Below are 8,335 nucleotides of genomic sequence, written 5' to 3' on the forward strand. Positions count from 1 at the left end.
ACAAAACTTGGTGGCTTTATGCAACACCCCTCCCCAAAGGGCAGCAAAAAATTTGGAACAAATTGGCTGCTAGGGGGCGCTATAACTAGGAAAAATGTCTTTTGGCTCATATCTCATGATGCGCTTTGGCTAGAAACAAAATTCCACTATGTCAGGAATCCTTGGGTCAAGACGAATCCATTGCACCATATGCCGTCATATTCTGACTTGAGGATTTTCCGCCATTTTGAATTTTGTTAAAATCAATGAAATTCTATGGCAACGCATAGAACCGTCTGACTAGAGGCTTTTAAACTTGGCACACTGATTCTAGGCTGCCTCAAGGATCTTCTCACCAAATTTCAACTCAGCACCTCAAACTCTCTAGCGCCACCAACAGGTCAAAGTTGCAGGTACATTTCTGCTTGTTACTTTTGAACCATACGTCTCATCATCAAAATCTTAGTATCTCTGGAATGCTTGGGTCAAAAGGAATCCAACGGACCCTGTCTCGTCATATTCCACCCAGTAGATTTTCCGCCATTTTGAATTATGTGCAAATCAATTAAAATGCTTCTCCTCCCTCAATTTTTGAACAATTTCTCCCAAACTTGGTAGATGGCAACTGGGGACGAAGTTGCATACGAAACGTACCCGGTTTTCAGACTTTCATAAGCGTTTGGCCGTGGCAGCCAATCAAAATTGGCTGGCAGATGCAAAACAGGAAGTGTGCTCATTTCTCGGCCACCCTTTGGCGTACCTTAAGAAAACTTGGTGGCATTATGCGCCACCCCTCCCGAAAGGGCAGCAAAAAATTTGGAACAAATTGGCTGCTAGGGGGCGCTATAACTAGGAAAAATGTCTTTTGGCTCATATCTCATGATGCGTTTTGGCTAGAAACAAAATTCCACTATGTCAGGAATCCTTGGCTCAAGCTGAATCCATTGGACTCTATGACGTCATATTCTGACTTGAGGATTTTCCGACATTTTGAATTTTGTTAAAATCAATGAAATTCGATGGCACCCCATAGAACCGTATGACTAGAGGTTTTCAAATTTGGCAGACTGATTCTTGGCTCCCTCAAGGGTCTTGTTACCAAATTTCAACTCAGCACCTCAAACTCTCTAGCGCCACCAACAGGTCAAAGTCGCAGGTACATTTCTGCCTGTTACTTTTGAAGCATACGTCTGATCGTCAAAACCTTAGAATCTCTGAAATGGTTGGATCACACCGAATCCAACGCGCCCTGTCGCGTCATATTGCGCCTGGCAGATTTTCCGCCATTTTGAATTATGTGGAAATCAATTAAAATGCTTCTTCTCCCTCAGTTTTTGACCAATTTCTCCCAAACTTGGTAGACAGCAACTGTCTACGACGCTGCACAAGAATCTTACACGGATTTTCGAATTTCATAAGGGTTTGGCCGTGGCAGCCAATCAAATTTGGCTGCACAGATGCGAAAGAGGATGTGTGCTCACATCTCGGCCTCCCTTTAGGCTATCTTAACGAAACTTGGTGGCATTATGCCAGACGCCACCACAAAGGTCCCCAAAAAACTTGGAACAACTTGGCTGCTAGGGGGCGCTATAACTAGGAAAAATGACTTTTGGCTCATATCTCATGATGCCTTTGGGCTAGAAACAAAATTCCACTATCTCTGGAATCCTTGGCTCAAGCCGAATCCATCGCAGCCTATGCCTTCATATTCAGCCTTTAGGATTTTCTGCCATTTTGAATTTTGTAAAAATCAATTAAAATGCTTCTCCTCCCTCAATTTTTCACCAATTTCTCCCAAACTTGGTAGAGAGCTACTTTGGACTAAGCTGCACAAGGGCATTACCTGGCCCAAGTGCATTCTGCTGGCCTTCCGACTAGGCTCATATGCTGCTTGGCCCCCACATTGCTGCTTGCAGCTATATTTATTATTATTATTCAACGTTCTTCCGCCTCTGCAAGTCTATGGCAGCCCATAGAACCGTCTGGTAAAAAGTTGGGAAATTTTGCACACTGATTCTAGACAGTGTCAACATTAATCTCAGCGAATTTCAGGCCTCTACCTCAAACACTTTAGCGCCACCAACAGGTCAAAGTTGCAGGTACATTTCTGCTTGTAACTTTTGAACCGTTGGTCCGATTTTCAAAAACTTGGTATCCCTGGAGTCCTTGGGTCAAGACGAATCCAACGGACCCCATGACGTCATTTTCCGCCCATATAGTTTTCCCGCCATTTTGAATTTTGTGAAAATCACTTAAAACGCTTCTCCTCCCTCAATTTTTGAACAATTTCTCCCAAACTTGGTAAATCGCAACTTTGGACTAAGCTTCACAGGAAACATACCCGGTTTTTAGAATTTCTTAAGCGTTTGGCCGTGGCAGCCAATCAAATTTGGCTGCGAAGACGCAAAACAGGAAGTGTGCTCATATCTCGGCCACCCTTTGGCGTATCTTAATGAAACTTGGTGGCGTTATGCAGCACCCCTCCCCAAAGGGCAACAACGAATTTGGAACAAATTGGCTGCTAGGGGGCGCTATAACTAGCAAAAATGTCTTTTGGCTCATATCTCATGATGCGTTTGGGCTAGAAACAAAATTCCACTATGTCAGGAATCTGTGGCTCAAAACGAATCCATCGCACCCTATGACGTCACTTTCTGCCTTGGGGATTTTCCGCCATTTTGAATTTTGTTAAAATCAATGAAATTCTATGGCAACGCATAGAACCGTCTGATTAGAGGTTTTTAAACTTGGCACACTGATTCTAGGCTGCCTCAAGGATCTTGTCACCAAATTTCAACTCAGCACCTCAAACTCTCTAGCGCCACCAACAGGTCAAAGTCGCGGGTACATTTCTGCTTGTTACTTTTGAACCATACGTCTGATCATCAAAATCTTAGTAGTGCTGGAATGCTTGGGTCAAAAGGAATCCAACGCACCCTGTCTCGTCATATTCCACCCAGGAGATTTTCCGCCATTTTGAATTATGTGAAAATCAATTAAAATGCTTCTCCTCCCTCAATTTTTGACCAATTTCTCCCAAACTTGGTAGATGGCAACTGGGGACGAAGCTGCACAAGAAACATACCCGGTTTTTAGAATTTCCTAAGCGTTTCGCCGTGGCAGCCAATCAAAATTGGCTGGCAGACGCAAAACAGGAAGTGTGCTCATTTCTCGGACAACCTTTGGCGTATCTTAACAAAACTTGGTGGCTTTATGCAACACCCCTCCCCAAAGGGCAGCAAAAAATTTGGAACAAATTGGCTGCTAGGGGGCGCTATAACTAGGAAAAATGTCTTTTGGCTCATATCTCATGATGCGCTTTGGCTAGAAACAAAATTCCACTATGTCAGGAATCCTTGGGTCAAGACGAATCCATTGCACCATATGACGTCATATTCTGACTTGAGGATTTTCCGCCATTTTGAATTTTGTTAAAATCAATGAAATTCTATGGCAACGCATAGAACCGTCTGACTAGAGGCTTTTAAACTTGGCACACTGATTCTAGGCTGCCTCAAGGATCTTCTCACCAAATTTCAACTCAGCACCTCAAACTCTCTAGCGCCACCAACAGGTCAAATTTGCAGGTACATTTCTGCTTGTTACTTTTGAACCATACGTCTCATCATCAAAATCTTAGTATCCCTCGAATGCTTGGGTCAAAAGAATCCAACGCGCGCTGTCTCGTCATATTCCACCTAGTAGATTTTCCGCCATTTTGAATTATGTGCAAATCAATTAAAATGCTTCTCCTCCCTCAATTTTTGAACAATTTCTCCCAAACTTGGTAGATGGCAACTGGGGACGAAGCTGCATAAGAAACATACCCGGTTTTCAGACTTTCATAAGCGTTTGGCCGTGGCAGCCAATCAAAATTGGCTGGCAGATGCAAAACAGGAAGTGTGCTCATTTCTCGGCCACCCTTTGGCGTATCTTAAGAAAACTTGGTGGCATTATGCGGCACCCCTCCCGAAAGGGCAGCAAAAAATTTGGAACAAATTGGCTGCTAGGGGGCGCTATAACTAGGAAAAATGTCTTTTGGCTCATATCTCATGATGCGTTTTGGCTAGAAACAAAATTCCACAATGTCAGGAATCCTTGGCTCAAGCCGAATCCATTGGACTCTATGACGTCATATTCTGACTTGAGGATTTTCCGACATTTTGAATTTTGTTAACATCAATGAAATTCGATGGCACCCCATAGAACCGTATGACTAGAGGTTTTCAAATTTTGCAGACTGATTCTTGGCTCCCTCAAGGGTCTTGTTACCAAATTTCAACTCAGCACCTCAAACTCTCTAGCGCCACCAACAGGTCAAAGTCGCAGTTTTGGAAGCTTACACACACTCACTCTCTCTCACACACTCACTCACTCACTCACTCACTCACTCACTCACTCTCTCTCTCTCTCTCTCTCACACACTCACTCTCTCTCTCTCACACACACACTCACTCTCTCTATCACACACACTCTCACACACACACTCACTCTCTCACACACACACTCACTCTCTCTCACACAAACACACGCACTCACTCACACACACACACACACACACACACACTCTCTCTCTCTCTCTCTCACACACACTCACTCTCACTCACACACGCACTCACTCTCTCACACAGACTCTCTCACACACACGCACTCACTCTCTCTCTCACTCAAACAGACTCTCTCTCTCTCACACACACTCTCTGACACACACACTCTCTCTAACACACACACTCTCTCTCTCTCACTCATACACTCACTCTCTCTCTCACACACACACTCACTCTCTCACACACACACACACACACGCACACACTCTCTCTCTCTCACGCACACACTCTCTCTCTCTCACACACACACACTCACTCTCACACACATACACACACACACACACACACACACACACACACACACACACACACACACACACACACTCACTCTCTTACACACACTCTCTCTCACACACACTCTCTCTCTCACACACACTCTCTCACACACACACACACACACACACACACACACCCAGTACACTTGAAGTAATTTCAGCCATCACAGTCAATCGAATTTGATGGTGAAGCCACCAAACAGCAAATGACCTTGTATCTCAGTCAAACGATGGTATATCGACATGAAACTTCTTTTGGGTGCTCGTGACCATCTGTCTGGCCCAAATGCATTCTGCGAGCCTGACGACTAGGCTCATAGACTGCTTGGCCCCCACATTGCTGCTTGCAGCTATATTTATTATTATTATTGGGGGCCAAGCAGCGAAGCTGCGAAGGCACCCATAGTGATTCTATTGTTTCTTATTATTATTATTCAGTCCACTTCCGCCTCTGCAAGTCTATGGCAGCCCATAGAACCGTCTGGTAAAAAGTTGTGAAATTTGGCACACTGATTCTAGACAGTCTCAACATTACTCTCAGCAAATTTCAGGCCTCTACCTCAAACCCTCTAGCGCCACCAACAGGTCAAACTCGCAGGTACATTTCTGCTTGTAACTTTTGAACCGTTGGTCCAATTTTCAAAAACTTGGTATCCCTGTAATCCTTGGGCCAAGACGAATCCAACGCACCCCATGACGTCATTTTCCGCCCATATAGTTTTTCCGCCATTTTGAATTTTTTGGAAATCAATTAAAATGCTACTCCTCCCTCAATTTTTGACCAATTTCTCCCAAACTTGGAAGATAGCATAATTGGACCAACCTGCACAAAATTTATACCCAGTATTTTGAATTTCATAAGCGTTTGGCCGTGGCAGCCAATCAAAATCGGCTGCGCAGATGCAAAACAGGAAGTGCGCTCATATCTCGGCGGCCCTTTGGGCTATCTTGACAAAACTTGGTGGGATTATGCCCCACCCCTTTCCAAACGCCCACATAAAATTTGGAACAAATTGGCCGCTAGGCGGCGCTATAACTAGGAAAAATGTCTTTTGGCTCATATCTCATGATGCATTTTGGGTAGAAACAAAATTCAACTATCTCTGGAATCCATGGGTCAAGACGAATCCATCGCACCATATACCGTCATATTCTGCCTTGAGGATTTTCCGCCATTTTGAATTTTGTTAAAATCAATGAAATTCTATGGCAACCCATGGAACCGTCTGGTGAGAGGTTGAGAAATTTGGCACACTGATTCTAGGCTGCCTCAAGGTTCTTGTCAGCAAATTTCAGCTCACCACCTCAAACTCTCTAGCGCCACCAACAGGTCAAATTTGGAAGTACATTTCTGCTTGTTACTTTTAAACCGTAAGGCTGATTGTCAAAATCTTAGTATCGCTGGAATCCATCCGTCAAACCGAATCCAACGCACCCTATGGCATCATATTGCACCTGGGAGATTTTCCACCATTTTGAATTTTGTTAAAATCAATTAAATTGCTACTCCTCCCTCAGTTTTTGACCAAATTTGCCCAGACTTGGTTGATAGCATCATTGGACCAATCGGCACAAAAGATATCTTCACACTTTTGAAATTTTAAAAAATTTGGCAGCAGCAGCCAATGAAACTCAGATGCAACGACATCAAACAGGAAGTGAGCTCATATCTTGGCAGCCCTTTGACATTTCTTAACCAAACTTGGTGAGATTATGCCAGACCCCTCCCCAAGGGCCCATACCAACTTTGGTCCACATAGGCCATTAGGTGGCGCTATAACTATAAAAAGTGTACTCACACACACACACACCTAGTACACTTGAAGTAATTTCAACCATCACAGTCAATCGAATTTGATGGTGAAGCCACCGAACAGCAAATGACCTTGTATCTCAGTCAAACGATGGTATATCGACATGAAACTTCTTGTGGGTGCTCGTGACCATCTGTCTGGCACAAATGCATTCTGCGAGCCTGCCGACTCGGCTCATAGGCTGCTTGGCCCCCTCATTGCTGCTTGCAGCTATATTTATTATTATTATTATTATTCAGTCCACTTCCGCCTCTGCAAGTCTATGGCAGCCCATAGAACCGTCTGGTAAAAAGTTGTGAAATTTGGCACACTGATTCTAGACACCCTCAACATTCCTCTCAGCAAATTTCAGGCCTCTACCTCAAACCCCTTAGCGCCACCAACAGGTCAAAATCCCAGGTACATTTCTGCTTGTAACTTTTGAACCGTTGGTCTGATTTTCAAAAACTTGGTATCCCTGGAATCCTTGGGCCAAGCCGAATCCAACGCACCCCATGACGTCATTTCCGCCCATATATTTTTCCCGCCATTTTGAATTTTGTGAAAATCAATTAAAATGTTTCAACTCCCTCAACTTTTTACCAATTTCTCCCAAACTTGGAAGATAGCATAATTGGACCAACCTGCACAAAAGTTATACCCGGTGATTTGAATTTCACAAGCGTTTGGCCGTGGTAGCCAATCAAATTTGGCTGCGAAGACGCCAAACAGGAAGTGTGCTCATTTCTCGGCGGCCCTTTGGCCTATCTTGACGAAACTTGGTGGGATTATGCGGTACCCCTTCTCAAAGGGCCCCAAAAAAGTTGGAACAAATTGGCCGCTAGGGGGCGCTATAACTAGGAAAAATGTCTTTTGGCTCATATCTCATGATGCGTTTGGCCTAGAAACAAAATTCCACTATGTCAGGAATTCTTGGCTGAAGACGAATCCATCGCAACCTATGACGTCATATTGTGCCTTGAGGATTTTCCGCCATTTTGAATTTTGTTAAAATCAATGAAATTCTATGGCAACGCATAGAACCATCTGACTAGAGGTTTTTAAACTTGGCACACTGATTCTAGGCTGCCTCAAGGATCATGTCACCAAATTTCAACTCAACACCTCAAACTCTCTAGCGCCACCAACAGGTCAAAATCACAGGTACATTTCTGCTTGTTACTTTTGAACAATACGTCTGATCATCAAATTCTTAGTATCGCTGGGATGCTTGGCTCAAAAGGAATCCAACGCGCCCTGTCTCGTCATATTCCACCCAGTAGATTTTCCGCCATTTTGAATTATGTGAAAATCAATTAAAATGCTTCTCCTCCCTCAATTTTTGAAGAATTTCTCCCAAACTTGGTAGATGGCAACTGGGGACTAAGCTGCATAAAAAAAACTTACCCGGTTTTTAGAATTTCCTAAGCGTTTGGCCGTGGCAGCCAATCAAAATTGGAAGGCAGATGCAAAACAGGAAGTGTGCTCATTTCTCGGCCACCCTTTGGCGTATCTTAACGAAACTTGGTGGCATTATGCAGGACGACTCCCCAAAGGGCAGAAAAAAATTTGGAACAAATTGGCTGCTAGGGGGCGCTATAACTGGGAAAAATGTCTTTTGGCTCATATCTCATGATGCGTTTTGGGTAGAAACAAAATTCCATTATCGCTGGAATCCATG

This window comes from Neoarius graeffei, chromosome 3 (assembly GCF_027579695.1).
Source record: "Neoarius graeffei isolate fNeoGra1 chromosome 3, fNeoGra1.pri, whole genome shotgun sequence".
In the NCBI taxonomy this organism is placed as follows: Eukaryota; Metazoa; Chordata; class Actinopteri; order Siluriformes; family Ariidae; genus Neoarius; species Neoarius graeffei.